The sequence below is a fragment of the Heptranchias perlo genome, chromosome 28, assembly GCF_035084215.1.
Source record: "Heptranchias perlo isolate sHepPer1 chromosome 28, sHepPer1.hap1, whole genome shotgun sequence".
Taxonomy (NCBI): Eukaryota; Metazoa; Chordata; class Chondrichthyes; order Hexanchiformes; family Hexanchidae; genus Heptranchias; species Heptranchias perlo.
This window is the reverse complement of record NC_090352.1, coordinates 27,674,672-27,685,402: the sequence shown is the minus strand read 5'-3', so window position 1 is coordinate 27,685,402 and position 10,731 is coordinate 27,674,672. Positions and strand designations below refer to the sequence as shown.

Here is a 10,731-nt window from a genome sequence, read left to right as displayed (position 1 = left end):
TGCTAATGCAACGAATGGAGTTCAGTTTTTTTTCTCTGCAGAAGTTAATCAAAATATCTTTGAAATCAGTTTTGGTATCTCGAATGTAAACATCCCCCTGCATGTTGCTGTTTGGTTTTGTGAGCTGCCTTTATGTAGATAAATCTCCGTGAGGACATTTGTTCAACCCTTGGCTTTTGCCCCCTGTAGTTTCGATCGGTGGGAATTTACTTTTGAAGGTTTATTTCTCAACAATGTCACCTTTAACTTTCAAAATCAGCATCCGTATTAGGAAGCTTTTGAATGTCCCAAGGAGCTTTACATCTTTTGAGGTGTAGTCAAATTATAATAGTGGCAGCCAATTGCACACAGCAAGTTCCCATAAATAGCAAATGAGAGGAATGTTTAATTATTCTGTTTTTGGTAATGTTGGTTGAGAAATACATGTTGGCCAGGACACCAGGAGACCCTTCTGCTTTTCCAATGGTACAATGGGTCATTTTACCTCCACCTGAGCCATTGTAACAAGCAGAGATGGCCTAGAGGCTGGAATTATACTGGGCTTGATGCAAACTCAAAGCCCATGTGAGACAACATCCCGAAGAGGTTCTTGCAGCTCAGGCTTTAGTGTTGGGTGAGTCATTCTGTCACATTCGTATTGAAACGCACCCAAAACCACTTTGCATCAATATGAATGTGGCAGTACAACTGTACCCTAAATAAACTTCAATAGTATAGCTGTTAAATTCCGTAAATAAATTTCAGTGAGATTGTTGAGCTAAGAGCACTGAAATCCAGCACATTTTCCCTCCCCATTCCCAACCTACAGAAAAGATTCAAAAGTTACTGTTTTAAATGCTTTTGGTGGTTTTGGCAATACATTTGCTGATTATGTCACAATATTGCCTATTCAGGTAGAAAATAAAACATTTTATAGATTTAAAATGGTAGCTTTTACCAGTTTTCAGTGAGGTTGTTTGAAGAGAATAAAAACATGAAACTAGCAGGTCTACCATTGCATAAAAACCATAGAAACCTTGGCATGCAAAATAATTTCTTCAGATAAATATTCCAAGCAGCATATTTCAAGTATTTAAACACATACGCTAATTGGACTGGATAGTTTACAATATCAGTGTTGACGTGTCCAGGCTTCCAGGTATCAAAAGGATGATCGTTGTCATAGGAAATATTTTCAATACGTAATATCTCCAGCTTTGCAGTTAAGGTTTAGGTGATGTATATTGATAAAACTCATGATTACATATAGTCTGGGAACTTCTATATTGTTATAATCTGGAATGCACTGCCTGAAAGGGTGGTGGAAGCCAATTCAATAGTAACTTTCAGGGATATACTTGAAAAGGAAATATGCAAGGTTAATGGGAAAGAGCTGGAGAGTGGGACTAATTGGCTAGCTCTTTCAAAGAGCCGGCACAGACACGATGGACTAAATGTTCTCCTTCTATGCTCTACGATACTATGATATACCACAGATTTTCAAACTATAGTCCCTGCACCATGGCAGGGGAGAGGGGGGAGGATGAAGAGGTCTCTGGGCAGAGGGGGTTAAGCAAATCCGTCTGATTTCTGTCTGTCGTCCAATTCCTGTGTCGTCTTGTATTTGTTGATTTACTCATTAATCTGTTGCTATATACGAGTAAAATTTTTTCAGAACTTAAGTTGAGGAGTCACCCAGAGTACGTAAATATTTGCAAGAGTGTGTCCATCTTTGCAGGGTTCCCCCACACAAAACTGGCTTATACTGCAGTTACTGGTCTGAGACCTGTAGCTGGAGAATCCACCTGCATGCTTGTGTGCAAGTACAGAGCAATGCTCGCTGTTGGTTAATTTAAAATATTTTGAGAGTGTGGGTGGGAACTACTGGCTTCTCAGACTTTTAATACAACTCTGTGTAAGTTTTTAAATTGTCCATGAGATTCAAGAGGACCTTTGAACAATTTTTAAACTAAATTTGACACCGCACTGGAGTTGCATGATGCATATTACATCTTGTATGATGCATGGTGTGGGGGTACTTTACATAGAATTGCACTGAATGTACAGCATTGAAACAGGCCACTTGGCCCAGCAGGTCCATGTCGGAGTTTATACTCCACGTGAGCCTCCTCCCTGTCTACTTCATCTAACCCTATCAGCATACCCTTCTATTCCTTTCTCCCTCATGTGTTTATCTAGCTTCCTCTTAAATGCATCTATGCTAGTCGCCTCAACTACTCCTTGTGGTAGCAAGTTCTACATTCTAACCACTCTCTGGGTAAAGAAGTTTCTCTTGATTTCCCTATTGGAATTATTAATGCCTATCTTATACTGATGGCCCCTAGTTCTGGTCTCCCCTGCAAGTGGAAACATCTTCTCTACATTTACCCTAGCAAACATTTTCATAATCTTAAAGACCTCTATCAGGTCACCTCTCAGTCTTCTCTTTTCTAGAGAAAAGAGCCCCAGCCTGCTCAATCTTTCCTGATAGGTATAACCTCGCAGTTTTGGTATCATCCTAGTAAATCTTTTTTGCTGTTTCTCCAGTATCTGTATATCCTTTTTATAATATGAAGACCAGAACTGTTCACAGTACTCCAAGTGTGGTCCAACCAAGGTTCTAAAGAAGTTTAAGAGAGAAGAGTGTCAAAGGGAGAATTTAAGAAACACTACACTAGGGATCACTCTGCTGTATAGATAATCTTTTTCATGTATAAATTTTGAACTTCTCAATAAATGAGATACAATAAAATGAAATAATAAAGAATCCAAGTGATGCTATCACCATCAAACTAGCAAACTCTAAATCTAAGTGACAAAGAGGAAGCTGCTAAATAAACTACACCCACAGATACTTAAAAAGAGTATTGTTTAAAAGAATGTATTTTTTTATTACAAACTAAATTGGTGGGAGTGGTGCAGATTAGGTAATTGAAAAAACAATTGTAAACAATTTTACAACACCAAGTTATAGTCCAGCAATTTTATTTTAAATTCACAAGCTTTCGGAGACTTCCTCCTTCCTCAGGTAAATGTTCAGGAGCTCCTTGAAGCCTACGCATTTATACATATAGAACAATACATGGTGTTTACAGAATGCCCCTGCAACTGCCCGTTGCCAAGGCAATCACCGTGTTCAGACAGAGAGGTGTCACCTGCAGAACCCCCGAATACACATTCAACAAAAAAACAAACAGGAAAAAAAACAGAGAGAGGCAGAAACATCCGGAAGGCAGAGAAAGCCAGCAAATGACCCATTATATTAAAAACAGATAACATTTGTTCGCTGGTGGGGTAACGTGTAGCGTGACATGAACCCAAGATCCCGGTTGAGGCCGTCCTCATGGGTGCGGAACTTGGCTATCAATTTCTGCTCGACGATTTTGCGTTGTCGTGTGTCTCGAAGGCCGCCTTGGAGTACGCTTACCCGAAGGTCGGTGGATGAATGTCCATGACTGCTGAAGTGTTCCCCGACTGGGAGGGAACCCTCCTGTTTGGCGATTGTTGCACGGTGTCCGTTCATCCGTTGTCGCAGCGTCTGCATGGTCTCGCCAATGTACCATGCTCTGGGGCATCCTTTCCTGCAACATATGAGGTAGACAACGTTGGCCGAGTCACAGGAGTATGAACCGAAAAAACAATTCACAACCCTGCTCCCAATTCATTATGAATGCAATAGAGTTTTAGCAAGTGTGAGTAGAGCTGTTGAACTACATAAGTGACAGCCCTCACTATGATGAATCATAACATCTTTAAATAACATTCTTTTTTATACTTCCTGATTAATATAAAATGTGAAAGAAAGAAAGACTTGCATTTAAATAGCACTTTACCAAGTTTCTTGCAAATACCTCAAATGTTTCATGGACAATGAATAGCGACTACTGTTATGTAGGCAAATGTAACAGCTGTTTGGTACACAGCAAGATCCTGCAAACAGCAAATGCGTAAGGAAAAACACCTCCTCTATAACACATCCTTCCCTGTAAACTAATCTTCGTCTAACTCCCAAATGAAGCATCATAGAGCAGTATGCTCTATTGACCCTCATTATAACACTCAGATGTACTGCAGAACATGATATAATACATCTTATTTAGGCTGCTTCACTCATGAAAATTTAATTTTTTTTCTGTAAACACACTCCCTTGTCAGTATTACTATTTCCACGTGACCTCGAAAAGACTGTTACTATATTAAAATGTTTGTTTACAATTAAATATTTAAGAAAAATAAACAGGCAACAGAGATTAAATTTACCTTGAAATTGGAATCAAGTGAGGAATATAAACTGTGAGGACATAATTCGGAAATAACGTAGAATCTTTATAAAAGGTTTCACCTGGTGAGTGATTCATTTGTGCTATTTAAGGATGAAACAATTCTTTAGTGAACAAGATAAAAATATAAAGCACATTGTCATCTTAGTGATACAATATTGCATAAAGTCTTTTTAAACAAGAAGGTAATTTGGTGGATATTTACCGACCAATTGACATGCAAATTGCTGAGCCACGCTCACACTAACCTTTGACAAAAACCTTGCAGTGACAAGGATCGGAAAACAGAATAACTTTTCCATGAAATTTGAAGAAAAGTCCACATCTGGTTCACCTGCACTGGAGATGAAGGAAGTAACAAAGAGACGGGAGGGCACAGTAATATTTGGAAGTAATAGATACAAAAATGTTGTCACAACCTCAGTTATAAATAAATAAATGAAACATTTTCTTGGAGGGAGATATAATTTGTGCCCTTTATTATGACTGATTATTGATCATGCTATGATTCTGGACATAATCATTTCTTTGTTAAAACAAATAATGAGACAGTGATAGGGTGGTATCTCTCAGGGAAGCTCATCATTTCTGTCGCAAGGTTGACCAATACACGGCCTCATAGTCAAAATGTGGCAATGAAAAGTGTCTGCCTTGGATAGATTCTCTTTGTCTGTGTCAACATCTCTACACAAATTAATTAAGTCCAAAGTTGCTTGATGGCTAGGTCTGGCTGCTTTGAAATGTTAATGTATATTGATTAACAGACTAGGAGAATATTTGAATTTTATTGCTCTGATGGCTGAATCATTAAAGGGAGATGAGTGCAAGTCAGTAATATCCCAAATTAAATCCTTTCCCCACAAGATGTGTTCTGTTGTGGTTGGGTTGTTTATGAACTTCAAAAGCATGACTAAAAGTTGAAAGTTTCCCATGTCAGCAAGTCACAGTTCTAGTTACTCAGCTTTAGTTAGATCTGGAGATCTGTGCTGTGGGTTGGAAATGCATGTACAACTTCATATTGTAAAAGTCTACCAAAGGTTGTTTCATTCAAAAGTCCTGTTGCTTATCAAGCTGTGAAAGTGGCACATTTGAAAAGGGTATTTTAACCTTTTTGGACTGTTCCTATCTTTATGATTTTAAGTATTGTACTTTCAGTAACTTGCTGTGTCTTACTTCTGTGTATTATATTTGTAAATAAATCTGGCTATTGGTCTCCTACATGCTTTGGTCTGATGGTATGATGCTTTATGCCTTTCAAAAGGAGTAAGGAGATCATAGTCAGTATCCCAAATGCTCACCAATAGCTGATATCACAAAAACGTAATTGCTAACACTACACATCCTGTCTCAGACATGTTTCTGTTCATAGGAGACTACGGCCATTTATGAAAGTCATCTTTTTGCTTTTAACACAAGATAAAGGTGTTGGGCGAAAGCTGGAACCATAACACACAAATTAATAGTCCATCAATATCCTGTAATTTTGCCCTGAGTAATAATTCTAATTTCATTTTAGTAGCACCATTACAAAATCCAATATAATGGAATTCAAAGAAAAAAATATTGCAAAGATTTTGTTTCATTGACTACAAACTCAGTCACTTAGATAACTCTGATGTGGAAAGAAATAAGACCTCAAATAAAGGTAATTGACTGAAGTTGTGGGATGTGTGAGGGCACAGAGCAATCAGTGCAAGTGATGAAAAATATTTAAATGATAATGTTATCTTGAATATAAATATTTCATCCTTGTTCTTAGACATCGCCCAAAAGCTTTGTTTTGTTGATTTTATATCTAAAATTCACACGTTTATAATACCAATAAAATCAGATTGTGTAAAAATATGGGTGAATGGAAACAAAAAAAAAGAAACCAATCTGTTTATATGATTAAACTTGTAAAATAATGTTACACCTATTATCTTTTTACTAAGAACTTTTAACCCTTAACAATATAGAGGAAAATAATCTTCCTTAGCCTGGGATCCGTGTTGGAATGAAGCCTAGATAGGTGGGATTGAAGTATTTTTTTCCTCTATTGCTTCTGAGGAATATTAACTGAAATAAGTAGCAGCAGCCTCATTATAGTTTTTGGTGTGGGCATAAATTGGGTGGGTACAAATGCCATGAATGGTAACACTTCAGTCATGTTGCCCAGATAGGACAGCAAGCTCAGGTACATCTCAGAAGCTAAGTTGAATAATGTCAAATGAATGCTGGGGAACTTTTGAATTTTATTTGACTGTCATACCTGATCTGAGAGTGCTGAATAGTACATTGGGTGTTTATCCCTCAGCTTCTGTAGGATATGCACTTAAAAAATAAACCTCGAGGCACCATAATTTGTTAACAGTTCAAAATTCATGGAGTTTCATAATTAGAAAAAACTTTACACTGATTTCATTGTTCTGATCCATTTTACAATATTCAGATTTTTATTTCAAACTGTTTCTCTTTTTTTCTCATCCAGACTGTTTGCAATCTCCTACTATGAAAGCAAAGCAATTTGGGCTTGTAAATATATCTCCACTCACAATCTGGGTAGCTCTGAAATAGACAACGAAGGAGTACATTGAAGAGGGGGGATTCAAATGTCAGCACCCTGTTGCTGTGTGTCTGCCAGACATGACTAGGCCTCAGGTTTGCAACCTTCTGTTTGGGAGTCAAGTCCTCAGTTTCCTGGCTTACTGAGTCACTCAGAAATAACATTTTAAATATCTAATTTCTGTTATATACATTGTTTGTAATTAAAACACTTCATTGTGGAGTTGGTACAGCCAAGGAAGCAAACTGAGGTTCACAGCCAGGATTTAAAGTATGGTAGACAATCCATCTCTGGAGCCACCCGGAGAATTGTCTAGATGAGATAAAGCATTTATCCAAAGGAGGGAAGAAAAATGGGGCAAGAAGGTTAACTCTCATCATTTGTTTCAGCTGGTAACTGAACAGCATTAAAAGGGCCTGGTGAGAGCTAGGTTCATGGTACTAGAGCCTCACATGGGAAGAATGGGGTTAAAAAGATTGTTAGAGAATTTATCAGAGGGTTAATTTATACAGCTTTAAAATCAGTCAAAACATTTTACACATTCAAGGTACTACAGTGTAATTTGGGTTGACACCTACCTGATTTAAGCCCAGAATTGCATTGAATTACCTTTAACTGACTACAGACAAGTTACAAACTAAGCTTAACATTTCTTGGCAGTGTCTTAATCAGAACTTGATGGCAATAAATCGGTGTAAACACTAGTTAGATTTTTACAACATTATTACAAAGGTCAAACATAGTTCGATGGTATATTACTCTGTTGATGATAATACTTAACATTTTACGCTAAGGTTTCATGCTGATGTACTCTTCAAATCCTGATTTAGTAACACTGAAGGGCCGCCTATTAGTTCCTTCAGCTTCCTCCCTTTAGCTGCAGACTGCCAATTTCAAGGAGCAATAAATCCCCTAATAAAGATTACGCTAAACATTCAGCTTTCAAGGTTATGTGAGTCAAATCTGCCTGATTACTTACAGTATAGCAACAATAACTCTTAGGACTGCAATAGCTTCATGTCAACAACAGAAAAATGTTTGCACAACTTATCTTTATTCAAAGAAAGGTGAATTGAGAAAAGTTGTGAGGCTATCAGTGGAGGAGTGCAGTGTGCTGGTCAGCGAATGCTCTGAGAGATGGAATGGTACGATCTGAGTTCTCTCCCCAGGACATGAGTCCTTTTTTGTAAACTGAGAAACCTAGTTGAAAAACTAAGGTCTGTAGTTAGGGCAAAGTGATTTCACACAAAGTGACATCCCACAACAAATCATACAAATTTTGACTCTTATCCCTTGCGATGTGATTTGCTGCCTGAGTATTCCGATTTTCCATTAAAAGTTCCAGAGGCAACAAAAAATATCAGTAACAGAGGGATGACCAAACACTTGCTGCAACTAGTCACTTGCCCTATCCATAGTGCAGCACACCATCCGGTTCAAAATAGTGGAATAGAAGATAATATAAATCAAGAGGTGGTGTTAGGTAAATGCAATTTGTCAGTGCCTACAGATTGTAGGAAAAAGGGAAGACCGAAGGAAGATTAATCTCGACTGGACTGTCTGGGAGGTGCCAGGCAGAGGATCTACAAGGAGGCATAACTAGAATGAGTTAACCTGCACTGTTCTTGCTCTCCTCCTATTGCCCGTACAGAGTGGCACCAACGAAGGTCTGGGAGCAAATCGGTGGAAAAATAACATGGCATTGGGAACCCAACAGGGAGGGAAAACATAAATTTGAAAATGCTTCTATTTCTCATTCTACTTTATAATGTCTATTCTCATTCTATTTTATAATCAATGATGTTTACAAAGAATGGCTTTTGTAAATATAAAAGAAGATATATTTATATTTTGTTAGTTTGGAACGATATTCAATGAGTGATCAAACATTCCTTTTGATTTTTATTGCAGTTACTCCCTCATTGTGAGTCAGGCCAGACACATGTAGTGTTGGGGAGGGAAACATTTAAACCAATATTTATATTAGTGATGATATTTGCAACACTTATTCTATCAAAAATAGAAAATAAAACAAAATAGTTACATAACTTTTGTCAAATTATTTTCGGGATGGTTTTGTAAATGCAACTATTATAAATTGCAGCCTTTAGAGTGGTCATATCTCAGAGCAAGATGCAAATATGCTAAGTATCAACATATAAGTAATCTGCACATAGCTGCAGTGCTGTAAATATCAACATGTTTCTTCGTTGTTTAGATTTTCAAATGGTGCAAATCGTGTAAATTAAGGTTGAAATTATTGTTGGTTTACTGGGCTTTGCCAAATTGTAAATCTTATCTTTTGACTGTTCTACCAAAGTGACTAGTCTTACTACAAAGATGCACAGTCTATAGTACTTGACAGCATTTGATTAGTTCTGTATTCTGAGGTGTGTAGCTCCTGAAATGTGCTGTGCTGGTATTTCCTGCTATAGGATTCCAGTGATTCCAGTTACACTGTGGTTATTTACACTGCAATGTTTACTATAGAATGGATTTGGCTCAGAGAAAGAAAGCCCCCTTGTAAAAAAAACTATTCTGAATAGACCAAATGCAGAGAGTGAGTAAAACAGAAGGTAAAATATCTTTCACTCTATGATGAACATTTCTATATGTGTTCCACAAGTTGGGGCTGATGGAATATCAACAGTTCATTGAAATATCTCCTGTTTTACAGAATTGTAAGAGAATAAAAAGAAGAGCACATCAAAAAGTTTGACATCTTAACCCCTGTAATGAACAACAACAATTTGCACTTGTATAGCACCTTTAAAATAGTAAAACCTCCCAAGGCGTTATCAAACAAAATTTGACCGAACCAGGTGACAGGTGACCAAAAGCTTGGTCAAAGAGGTAGGTTTTAAGGAGTACCTTAAAGGAGGAGAGAGAGGTAGGAAGTAGGAGAAGTTTAGGGAGGGAATTCCAGAGCTTAGGGCCTAAACAGCTGAAGGCACGGCCACCAATGATGAAGTGATTAAAACCGAGGATGCGCAACAGGCCAGAATTGGGGGAGCGCAGATATCTTGGAGGTTTGTAGGGCTGGAGGAGGTTACAGAGATAGGGAGGGGCGAGGCCATGGAGAGATTTGGAAACAATCATATCTGCTGAAGATTTGATGAAGTGTTGATGTAAGTGTGCATAGAATACCTGGAGGTTGGTTTCTTGGTTAATAACATTATTCATGCTTTCGTTAGTTGTGATGAACCCACTCGAGTACCAGTCCTAAAACAGCATTAGGAACATAGGAATATAGGAACAGGAGTAGGCCATTCAGCCCCTCGTGCCTGCACTGCCATTTGATAAGATCATGGCTGATCTGTGATCTAGCTCCATATACCTGCCTTTGGCCAATATCCCTTAATACCTTTGGTTACCAAAAAGCTATCTATCGCAGATTTAAATTTAGCAATTGAGCTAGTATCAATTGCCGTTTGCGGAAGAGAGTTCCAAACTTCTACCACCCTTTGTGTGTAGAAATGTTTTCTAATCTCACTCCTGAAAGGTCTGGCTCTAAATTTTAGACTGTGCCCCCTACTCCTAGAATCCCCAGCCAGCGGAAATAGTTTCTCTCTATCCACCCTATCTGTTCCCCTTAATATCTTATAAACTTTGATCAGATCACCCCTTAACCTTCTAAACTCTAGAGAATACAACCCCAATTTGTGTAATCTCTCATAACTTAACCCTTGAAGTCCAGGTATCATTCTAGTAAACCTACGCTGCACTCCCTCCAAGGCCAATATATCCTTCCGAAGGTGCGGTGCCCAGAACTGCTCACAGTACTCCAGGTGCGGTCTAACCAGGGTTTTGTATAGCTGCAGCATAACTTTTGCCCCCTTGTACTCTAGTCCTCTAGATATAAAGGCCAGCATTCCATTAGCCTTATTGATTATTTTCTGCACCTGATCATGACACTTCAATGATCTA

General features: G+C 38.1%; 1 long non-coding RNA gene across 1 annotated transcript; it reads right to left on the bottom strand.

Annotated features, from left to right (window-relative positions):
- Positions 1-4,241: 4,241 nt before the first annotated feature.
- Positions 4,242-7,425, bottom strand: LOC137299275 (uncharacterized). Its single transcript, XR_010957862.1, has 3 exons — positions 7,383-7,425; positions 4,508-4,598; positions 4,242-4,342 (listed from the first exon to the last, which is right to left on the bottom strand). It is a non-coding gene; the product is annotated as an uncharacterized lncRNA (long non-coding RNA).
- Between the last annotated feature and the right edge of the window lie 3,306 nt (positions 7,426-10,731).